This window comes from Gossypium hirsutum, chromosome A09 (genome assembly GCF_007990345.1).
Source record: "Gossypium hirsutum isolate 1008001.06 chromosome A09, Gossypium_hirsutum_v2.1, whole genome shotgun sequence".
NCBI lineage: Eukaryota > Viridiplantae > Streptophyta > Magnoliopsida > Malvales > Malvaceae > Gossypium > Gossypium hirsutum.
In genome coordinates, this window is record NC_053432.1 from 85,283,605 (window position 1) to 85,296,035 (window position 12,431).

The following is a 12,431-nucleotide window of genomic DNA, read 5'->3' on the forward strand; positions in this document are numbered from 1 at the left end:
TCATTCGAATTCAAATCATCGCAATAACAATTCAATCACAATTTCAAATTCACCACAAATCATTATACAATTCAATTTCACACATGTATACATTCATCAATCAAATCCAATTCAAATATCACTACTTACCTCACGTTCAAATTCCATACACATATATTAAAATTAAACATTTTATAAGAAATAACTTGAATTATGATAATACAAACCGATATTTTTCTCGAGCTATTCCTCGATCACTTTTTCCTTTCCCTTCTCATTCAATGACGGTTCCGGTGCTATGTTAGCTACAAACAATTATACAATTAAAATTTATCAATACACTAATTCATAAATCACATTTTCACTTTCTATCAAACTTTTACAAAAATTCTAATTTCATCCTTTTTCCATAACCAATCTTTTTCTTTAACTTAATCTTCATATTTTCATTTAATCATCTCATTAGTAAATTCTAGCTCATAAAATTCATCATAAAACATAACTTTTGAGCTCCTTTAAATTTAGTCCCTACTTAAACCTAACTTAAAAATCTTTTAACAATTCACTCATTTTTCACTTCTAAATTAAATTTCTATCAAATTAACACATAAATCCTCAAATTATTCATCTAAATAAACATCTAAAAATTCATTATGTTTCTTCATATTAACCTCATACATGTAGAACTTTGAATTAGGATTCCATACACATAAAAATCAAAAAAAGAACTAAATCAACTTACCAATCAAGCTTTAAGCCCTTAACCTTCAATTTTCCCTTTTTCTTTTTCTTTTCTTCTTTCTTTCTCTCTTTCACGTTTCTTTCTCTGTAACTTTCTATACTTTTTCTTTTGTTTCTTTATTTCAATTTATTTACTTAATTAATATTTAATTATAAAATATCTATATAATAGCAAATAAAAATAATACATTTGTATTTATACACACATGTACACATGTTACATGTGTTATTTATCACCATACAATTGTCACTATCTCAATTAATAGATAAAATATAATAATAATAATAATAATAAGTAAATATCTTTTACTTAATAAATAAGTAAATATATATATATAACATACATTTGTACTAATAATTTAAATACACATGTATTTATTCTCTATCTTACACATTTCACTAATTTGGTTTAATTACTAATTTAATCCATTGTCATTTTCTCTATTTTATAATTAATCTTTTACACTCTATTCAATTTAATCCTTTTTAATAATTATTTCTAATTAAACTAAATTCACCTAATCAAAATCTAATTCAACTCATAACTAACTGCGTAAATATTTTTAATAAATATTTACGGACTCGTTTTCCTAAGACGGAGGCCCTAAATTCACTTTTCAGGTGCCCGTGAAATATGGGTCGTTATATGGAACTTAAACTAGTATGATTAAAGATATATTAACATAGATTGGAAGTTAACTGTTGAATGGCTAATTGGTTGGATGAATGACTTATAATTGAATAGGTTGATATGGTATGATTTGGTGCTAAATTGAAGTTATATTGAAAGGATTATGTAACACCCCGTACCCGAGACCGTCGCCGAATCGAAAACGAGGAGTTAACAGACTTAATTCATTACTTAAACAGCTCAAACAATTTATTTTTAAAATTTCCAGTCAAGTTAGCAATCTGCGTCACAGTCGCTTAAAAATTCATATCTCGAGTTCTGAAACTCGAAATCCAATTCCGTAAATTTTTCCTGAAACTAGACTCAATATCTATTTACTAATTTTTTTCTAGAATTTTTGGTCGAGCCAATTAGTACAGTTTATTAGTTAAAGTCTCCCCTGTTTCAGGGTTTGACTTCTCTAACCTCTGTGTATTACGAATCTGATATCTCCCTGTACAGAGTTTCAATAACTATGCTGTTTGTTTCTAATAAATCTAGACTCAATAAGGAATCTGTACATATAAAGCATGACTTCTAATTGTTTTTGTAAAATTTATGATGAATTTTTAAAGTCAAAACAGGGAATCCAGAAATCGCTCTGGCCCTGTTTCACAAAAATTTAAACATCTCATAAAATATAACTCATATACCTGTTTTGTTCCATCCATATGAAAATAGACTCATAATTCTTCAATTCCATATTTTATTCATCATCTAATTATATCTCTACTATTTTTAATGATTTTTCAAACTCACGTCACTGCTGCTGTCTGAATCTATTTTATGGTAAATTTTACCTATTTCATGGTTTCCATGGATTAGCTAGCAATTTAGCATACATAACACCAAATATGATCATGATTAGCCATTCCAATGGCTAATCATTACCAAGGGTTTCCATACCACTCAATAACCATATCATAAGACCATATACACAAAATGATTATAATGCTATACATGCCATGCTCAAAATATACAAGCCATTATGCCAAGATGATACACGGATAGTGTGAGCGAGCCTCCGACCATTCCCGATTTCTGAGCTGGCTTGTCAAAACTACAAGGAATGAAAAGGAGGGAGTAAGCATAAATGCTTAGTAAGTTCACATGCAAATAGCAAGTAACACAACTATATAAGCAAACATAAAACATCATTTGCATAATCATCACCGAGATATTCATATCACATTTTCATTTATCATCTTACCATATTGTTGTTATATCGAGTTTTCAACCCGAGGGTTAAGTACATACCTGTTCAAAGTATCCATTTCACAACACTTACTAATCGTCCCTTTCATCTCGAGTATTCCTCCATTTAAGTAGAATTTTACCCGTTGAACACATCGGAATATAATTTGGATACATGGAAAGTTTGCACATAAGTGCCATATATGTAGCCAAGCTACCATGTAACCCATCCATAAGTGAACTCGGACTCAACAATATGTTAATCAAAGGAAAAGAATATGTTAATCAAAAGAAAAGAATAAACCCAGACAATCAGTTTACATATTGATCAAATTGTAGCTTACCATTAAGATCATGTTCGATATAATAGAGCTTCTATTAACAATCAAGTCATTACCGGAATTCTCGTCAAAAAGATCTGAGAATAGTAAGAGGTAGAGAGAAGCCCATGCTGCAATTAAAGCATGGAAAGTTGAAAAGCCCCTGTACAAGATAAGGCTATCTAGATCAATGTTGCAAAAAAATTTAGGAAAGAAAATTTTTTATACAAGAAAAAGGAAAAGAAGAAAAGAACATAGGACAAAATTGCACCGATTGTTCCATTCCACTTTTTCTTTCTCACTTAGTTTTCAAACATTATTTAATTAGTAAATATATTATTAAAGAAAATAGATTTCAAAGCTCAAAGGTCTTGTTAGAGTCCAATATAGAAGTAAACTTGGGTCTGCTTGCTTAATTGTGTCAGTCTCCTTTACTTTTTATTATTATTTAGTTTCAATTTGTAATAAATGAAAGTTTGAAAGGATTAATTAGACAAGTGAACAACTCAACTTTTTCTTCATTATGTCTGAGTAACTGATGTCATCGTTGCCAGAGAAAACTCTCTTATAAATTTTGCTTTTTTAAATAGAAAAACTTTTTAAAAAAAATCTAAAAAAACGTAGCAGATACATGAAAAAATAATAAATGAAAAGAGAAAAAGTTACTTTTATTTATTAAGATTATAATAAATAACTCTTTCATTCCAGTAGTTGGAGATTTAAAAACTCTACAGTTTTGGGGTAGTAACGGTGTAATGGCTCGAAAATCAGTGGAGTCGGAAACAATTATTTCGGAATGTTGTTTTCCAATGATAGAATTTGTGAACGGTCATGATTTATTTTAATTTCTTCGATGTTGACTGATATGACTTTCCCGTCAATCTCTTACTTGTTAAATTACTCGAGAGGTTATCGAACAATTGAAACACCTTCGAACAGAAAACCCCAACCAAACTTGAAATCGAATCCCCAATTTGAATATAAATCTAAAACCCCAAACTAAAACCTTAAATTAAAATCCAAGTCAAAATCCAAATTCTAGGAACATATTTGGGTAACTAAATTTAAGGCATTCTGAAACATTCTATTGTTGCTCATTCTAGGTGAACATGAGATGATTTCTATTGTATGAAATGTGATCTATCCATTGGTATGTTTTCCAAGCCAAATTTTGCTATGTGGTAAAAGAACCAAGCTCCCAAAGTAGACTACTTTAAACAAAAAAACTTTGAAATTCTAAGCAAGTTGTAACTTAAAATGAGCCAAAAAGTCTTGGATATTTTGAAATATAGAATACAAAATTTTTTTATTTTATTTCAATTTAATATTATTGTTTGGAAAATTATGTTTTGTTAATGTAAAAAAACATATTAAATTACTTTTGAATTTTTTTGTTGATATTTCATATTTATATATATTACAAAATTGTAGAATTTTAACACTTGTTTAGTTACTCGAGAGATTACCGAACAACCGAAATGTCCTCAAACAGAATCCTCGAACCAAAATTGAAATTGAATTCCTAAATCAAATTCAAATTTAAAACCCCAAACCAAAACCCTAAATTGAGATCGAAGTTAAAATCCCAAATTTAAGGCTTTCAACGTATTTTAATAACTAAATTAAAGGCTTTCTAAAACCATCTATTATTGCTCATTATAGCCAAACATGAGATGGTTTTTATTATATTAAATGCGATCTATCCATTGGTATGTTTTTTAAGCCGAATAGTGTTTTGTGGTAAAAGAACCAAGCTCCCAAAGTAGCCGACTTAAAACAAAAAAACTTTGAAAGTCTAAGCAAGTTGTGACGATTTTTAATATTTTGACCTCCAAAATCTTAAGGTTTTGGCCACTCCTTTTTATCAAGAAAAATTTCTTATTTTAGGTTTACATTTCTAATCTAAATTAACATAATTAAAACCACCAAATTTTTGAAAGAGCAAGTTTTGATGACTTAACAATCTAGCACCTTGACTCTTGCTTGTGTACTATTCATGTATAAACAAAAACAAGTGATAACGATATCCATGTAGATTGTTAAGAATGTGAAAAATCTGTGCTTATGATGAAATGAATGAAGCTCGATATGAATAGTACGATGATTACTTTGGTAGTTCGGTTTTAATTTAGGGTTTTAGTTTGGGGTTTTAGATTCAAATGCAACTGGTGAGAAAAACTTGAGAAATAGCAAATTTGCTTCTTTTCCACTCCTAAAGACCAAAACTAAAAACCATGCTCTTAATTGATGGAGCCTCGATCGACTAGACAAGATGAGTTCAGATGTTGACAATCTTTTTCCACTGTTTCTTACGCGTAGAGAGGAATCGAATTAAAAAGATAAGTCTCTTCTTGTAACAGCCTAATTTTCAGTGGTGTCGAAACAGTGATTCGAGATCACTAAATCAGACAAATGAGTAGGAAATATTATTAATTTAGTGAGTATAAGTTAAATGTGAAGTTAGGAAAAATTTTGAAGTAGTGAATAGTGTACTAAAAATAAATATTAAAATAATTAGAATCGAAAACGAGGTATCGAGACCTCGAGAATTTTAAATCAAGCCATAAATATTTTTATAAATATTTATGGAGTGTTAATAAGTCAGTATTAAAGTTTCTTCAAGAAATTTTAAAGTTCTGATAGTTAATTGAACAAAAAGGACTAAATTGTATTAAATGCAAAATTGTGGGAAATGATTAAATAGCTTAAATGATAAAAGAAAGAGGGTTTAAAAGGAAAATAGACCCAAGGGCTCTTTGGGCTGGACGGCAATGGCATGAAATCAGCAAGAAAATAAGGAGAATTAAGGGAAAAATTGGAAAATTGCAAAATTTACTTAATAAAGCTAGGACTAAAGTGGAATTATCTAGATTTCTCTTTATTTTTCTGCATTCTCATCAGCAAAAACACCATGGAAGAGTCCCCTTAAGCTGGTTTTTTCATATTTTTACTTCAGGTAAGTTAAATTCTTGATTATTTCTTGAATTTTTTGTGTTTTTATGACTTTTACAACTAGGTCCACTTGTTAAATTCATTAGTTTTTGATTCTATGAAAGAAATTTAAAGTTGCTATGAATATGTGCTGGAAGTATATGATGATTTTGCATGGAATTAGAGCTTTAAATTGTTTATATGCTGATTTTATTGAAAGAATTGAATAGAAAGTGAATGTTTGGGACCTAATTGTAAAAGAGTTTGAAGTTAGAGTTTTATGTAGAAATTATGAATTTAAATAGTTATGAAATAACTTATAATGTCTAGGAAAAGTATTAATTGAGAAATTTATCTTAATTGAGGGGTTAATTGAGCAAGGACTGAATTGTATGAATTGTGAACTTTGAGGCAAAATGGAAATCAACATTTTGCACTAAAACTGTTTTGGACAGCAGCAGTAGTCTAACTTTGAAAAATCACCAAAAATTGTATAAATGGAATTAGAGAATGAATAAAATATGAAATTAAAGCTTATTGAGTCTAGTTTCTTATAGAAGAAATGATGTAAGCAATGGAATTATAAATCATGAGATATGATAAATTTTATGAGACAATGTCAGAATAATTTCGGGTTCCCCTGTTCTGACTTTGTAAAATCATAAAAAATTGGATAAAAATAATTAGGTGCTTAAATTTATATGTTTAGAATTCTGAATGAGTCTATTTTCAAGATAAATAAATGGAAACATCATTCGAATCCTGTACGAGGAGATAATTAATTTTTAGTGAAGAAGGGTCAAAACTGTCAGACAGCAGAACAGGGGAGACTTCAATGAATAAACTGTATTAATTGGCCCAACCAAAAATTATGAAATTTTTATGGTAAGAATATATATGAGTCTATTTTCATGAAAAATTAGCGGATCTTAATTTTGAGTTCTGTAGCTCCAGATATAAATAATTTAGTGACTACGATACGGGTGGATAGTCTGAATATTCACATAAGTAATTAGTGAAAATTATGGATAAGGTTACTTACAAGTGTGTTATTTATACCAAGGATGTGGAAGGAGGAGGAGGAAAAATATATGAATGACTCGTGTATAAATTAAACACATGCCCGATTATAATCGATAATTGTTGGATTAGAAATGATATAATGTTTTATGTGGAATATTTATTATGAAATTATGATTATCGTTATAATACAAAATTTGTACTTGTGAGTTTATATGGCACAATTTTAGTGATTATTTGTTAATTTTATGAATTTCATGATGTGTTATTTCATATGTATTAATGATAAAATCGTGAATAATGTAAAAGCATGAAAATTGAATAAATGATCAAATTAAGCATTTCAGTTCAGTGACAAGATGAATTGAAGGAAAAGACCATAGTTAGACCATGGCAACAAGTGATAAGTGATAGCTTCGGCTACACTTATCTGATCAAGGATAAGTGAAAGTGATAAGTAATAGCTTCGGCTACCCTTATCTGATCAAGGACAAATGATAAGTGAAAAGTGGTAGCTTCGACTACCTGATCAGTGAAAAGTGGTAGCTTCTGCTGCCTGATAAGTGAAAAGTGGTAGCTTCTGCTGCCTGATAAGTGAAAAGTGGTAGCTTCTGCTACCTAATCAATGAAAAATGGTAGCTCCGGCTACCTGATCAGTGAATAGTGGTAGCTTCGGCTACAAGTGACAAGTGATTTCCGTATAAGACCATATCTGGGATATGGCATCAGTGTGATATATGCTTCTGTATAAGACCATATCTGGGATATGGCATCAGTGAGATATGTGATTCGTGTAAGACCATAGCTGGGCTATGGCATCGATATGTGATATGTGATTACGTGTAAGACCATAGATGGGCTATGACATCGATATATGAAGATGTGTAAGACCATAGTTGAACTATGACATCGAGTAAACGAAGTACTCAATTCCGTAAGACGTTCACTAATTTGACAAAGTTTGGTAAGTGTTACATGGAATTATGTGATACTGGAAGTACGAGTTGATAAGATATGAGTATAGAACTTGATTGATAAATGAATTCATTTGTGATTATATAATTCTTCATCTTGAATGTACTGTCCATATGTATTGATAATTCAAACGTATTAATGAATAAAGTTCCGACATGGAATAAATTGAACACGAGACAAATAATTATGAAATTGAACTCGGAATTCATGAAAATGATGGTTATTGATATATGGAGACATGAGACATTGGTATATTAATATGGAAAATATTTGATAAATGTGTTTATTCATAATTATGGAATTATATACCTCATGTGTACTATTTGCATAAAGATGATATTTCAAATACTTTGGTTATTTAAGCTTAAATATGAAACAGTATGAAATCAAGATAAGTTGTTATAAAAATATATTTAGATTACAGAGATATGGTTGATATATGTTGTATGATTACATAACGTGAAATTGTGTATATATATGAGAAATTTAATGAGAAATGAGTCCATACACGTTTCTTGTTATTTATATGAAGTGTACGACTGACAAGGGTGATGAAGTTATAAACAGAGAGTTACACGGGTTGAAAACACGGGCGTTTGACTCTCCAAAGTGTGAAAATTTTCTAAGTGTTGTAAAAGTTTCATTGTTTACGATTTGGTCCCGAACCACCCTGAATGTATGTTTTGGGCCCCATAGGCCCATATAAGGGACGTTAAACATATGTATGAAAGTTTTTAATTTAGAAGAAATTTTATGACTGATTTTTACATGATTGATCATATTAAGTTCGGTAATGCCTAGTACCCTATTCTAGGCTCGGAATACTGGTAGGGGGTGTTACACTTCTTCTCTTCTTAATCGCTCAGAAGCCAATAATTGAGCCCCTTCATTTGCTTGTTTTGGCACATCTGGAACCTGATACAAATAGTCTTAATGTTACAGATATAAGCTCCTAAAATTGACCTTTCAACCCTGTTTGCTTGCAGCTTTCGAATGAAGGTGAAGGAATCATCCTTGATTTCCACTCTCGACAAATCCATTTGTAGACCCATCACAGCCGCTTGAAAGCAAACCATAGCCTCTGTTGCAAAAGGAGAAGGTATGTTGCCAAGCATGGTTGTTTTCTAACATAACACAGAACCAAAACCATTTCTAATAAGGATACCCGAGCAAGATTTGCTATGTGTTTGCAATTGTTGGACAAAAACATGTTAGCGAACATATAATTAATTATAAATAAACACATATAAAATAAAATATAAATAAAATGATTTATAATTAATTTTTTAAATACAAAAATCAAACAAAACCGTAATAAAAAATTGAAATAAGAACAATTGAGATTTTACAAAATGTTGAGGCCAATGAAACAAAGTTTCCTTAAGACAAATTCATCTGCTCCTACAATACTTCGAGAAACGTTAGTCAAATGCCTCCCAGTATACAACAATAACAGTGATCAATGTAATAGTACCTCGACAACGATTAACGAATGAACGATATCTTTTTCTATCACCAGAATGTTTGAAAAATACAAAGAGCTAAAAGAAGAATTAGGATGCACGATGGAACGATTAAGACACTCTCAAATGTCAAATATGTACCTAATTTATGAAAGAACCTCATCTCCTTAAATATTTTAGACTCAAAAGGATGCAGAATCAATATCGAGTCGAACGGCATTAAAGTATCTCGCAAAGCTCTCATTTTCTTAAAAGGTAAAATGACTGTCAGTCTTTATATTCTGGAAGTTTCTACAGTGACTGGTGAAATCAGACGTTTCTCGTCCGTTACAGAGTTAAAGTTAATTCATTTGGAGCGGAGGCAAGTTGGTCATAGGAGGGAAAAAGATATGACTATTTCGTTGAAGAGAGGTTCTCTTTTGGATGCAGATTTTAAAAAGTCATAGCACTGTGTTCATAAAAATCAAACTCAGATTAGTTTTAATTTGGCAGTGTAAAAATCAAAGGTTAATTCTCTGCATAGTTCAAGATAGGCCCATGGCAGGCTTTAGCAAAGATAGCGTTGTGGTAACATGAGTCAAGGTGGAGATTTGTTAAGTATGATTCTTATTTCAGTCAAATTTAAAAATTAATCTTCTAATTATAATCTGTTTATTATTTTAATCAAACTCTAATTAGTCTAGATTATTTTATTATTATTTGATCTATAAAATTAGCCTATAAATAAGTTCTTTTAGAACATTAGAAAATACACCTATTAGAAATTAGAACTTAAGGTTTAGTTTTTATCTCCATCTTTTGTATTTTTCGTTCTTTTACCATTATAATAAAATTATTTTTACCTGAATTTTTTATCCTATTTGAAAAAAAATTTCATGTTAAATTTGTATGCTCAATTTCTTAATTTCTAAAATTCTTCTACTATTTTTACTTCTTCGTTATTTAATCGGGTCGATCCCCCAACACGAATAATTTTAAAACGTACGGAGAACATAGACTTGGAACATATTTTGATCTTCAAATTGTTACTTTATAATTTGGTCCCAAAAATTAATTGACCCAGCGCGTAGCGTAGTGGAACCATACCAGTAATTGAACATTCAAAGTTTTAACTCAAATGATGCACATCAGCCAAGTTAAAATTTAATCCTCAATTTGGCACATAGTATCAGACTTTATTACTTACTGGTATTTTATATTTAACACTGAATCGATTGTGCCGCTGTACCTATGTATGTGGTAAATATATTGCCAATTGAACGAACACAAGCAAGGATGTTTAACTGCATTGCAGGGTGAAGAGTACGGGGCCGAACAGGTGTCTTTGATGGGCTTACCCTGCATGTGAAACAGCCAACATAGTCACAATTTTTAGGGAAAGTTTTCAATCTTATAACCAAAAAAACATGTAAAACATCAAGCTCAAGCAATGAAGCCTCACAAACCAACCTTATGGGCAGTGATCCGAAAATTGCACCACTGCAGTTGAGAGCTGCAATATATATATCACTTTCGGCCTGCAGGAGAGGCAAAATAAAGCAAAAAGATCATCCTCACACATTGCATCAAAGCAAATTTACAAGTTAAGCCAACACTATGAGACAGTTCAGTAAAGCACGGTAATTCAATGACAATCACTAGGAAAAATTATGAAATATTTCTGCATCAGATTAGAAACGTTGCATTTCCATTTCGTAGAAATATTTGTGCAAATGATTCCAGCTAAACAGCTACTACAAGTTCGGGGCTAATGACGCCAAAACCTTTGGTTAATAATGGGATGGTTAGAGGGTAATATCATAGCAAAGAGCTTAGAGCCCAGTTCAACTATGCTACTTTAGACATGCAGCGAACAAGAAATAACAGTCAGGTATTGCCAAATGGATTAAATTAAATACAAAAAGAAAAAAACTATCACGGACTTTTCTTCACAGTTACTCAACTACACAAGTTCTTGACTGTTAGAACAGTATGAAATAATCAAAAGACAAAAGAAGGAAAGTGAATTAACTCATGTTTGATCAGCAACAGATAAAACGATTCAGCTTGTATCTTATGATATTTATAAATATATAAATACAAACAATATATTTTATTATAAATATTTTAATTAATTATATAATTATTTTTTATAGAATCCACTTAAAAATATTATTTATTATCATGAAAATACAAACAATATTTTTTATTGGACTTGAATAAGAACAAGAAGGTTATAGTGAGAAAATAGCTTTTCACTGCAGGTGCTTTCTTTCCCACTAATACCTTTAACTCCAGTCCAAAATAAAACCAACAGTGAAATAAAAATTTTAAACCGCAGCTCACCATCACTTATCCAAACATCAAACAATGCAGTGAAAAGGAGTACTCTCTCAATATTCCATCTCACCATGGCTTATTTTGCATCCAATATTTTGCATCCAAAGGGAGCATAAATGTCTTTAGCTTTTAGCTTTTGTTTGAAATTGAAAATTATCAAAATATTTTTATTTATGTATTATTATATTAAATCATTTAATATCATTTATTATTGAGTTAAATTTTTTAAATCTTATTTATTATTATATTTAACTTTTTAAAAATATTTTATATATAATTAATTTTAAAATAATTTTATTAATTACTTAAAAAGTTAAAATTTATACTTCATATATAATTGTATTAAATTATTTAAATATCATATAACTTAACTAATTTTTTACTTTTCTACTATCATTAGGGGTGTGTAAAATTCGGGTAAAACCGAACAAATTCAGTTAACCGACCGAATTCGGTTAATCAATCGGTTAACCAAATTAATTCTGTTAGGGGTCGGTTAAAATTTTTTTGAGTTTTCGGTTAACGATTAATTCGGTTCGAAATCGATCGATTAACCCAAAAAATTCGGTTAATCGAAAAAATTAATAAAAAAATTATAATGTATAAATAGCCTACTATTTCCTCAAACCCAATTCAACATAAACTCAAATACTCAATCTAATATATATTAACCCAAGTACCCAACCCAACCCAATTATTTAACCCAATCATAAAAATCACAAATAATTTAATAAATAAAAATAAAAATCTAAAACTAAAAATAAAAAATAAAAAATAAAAAAATATAATTTTATACAAATAATTCGATTAATTCGATTA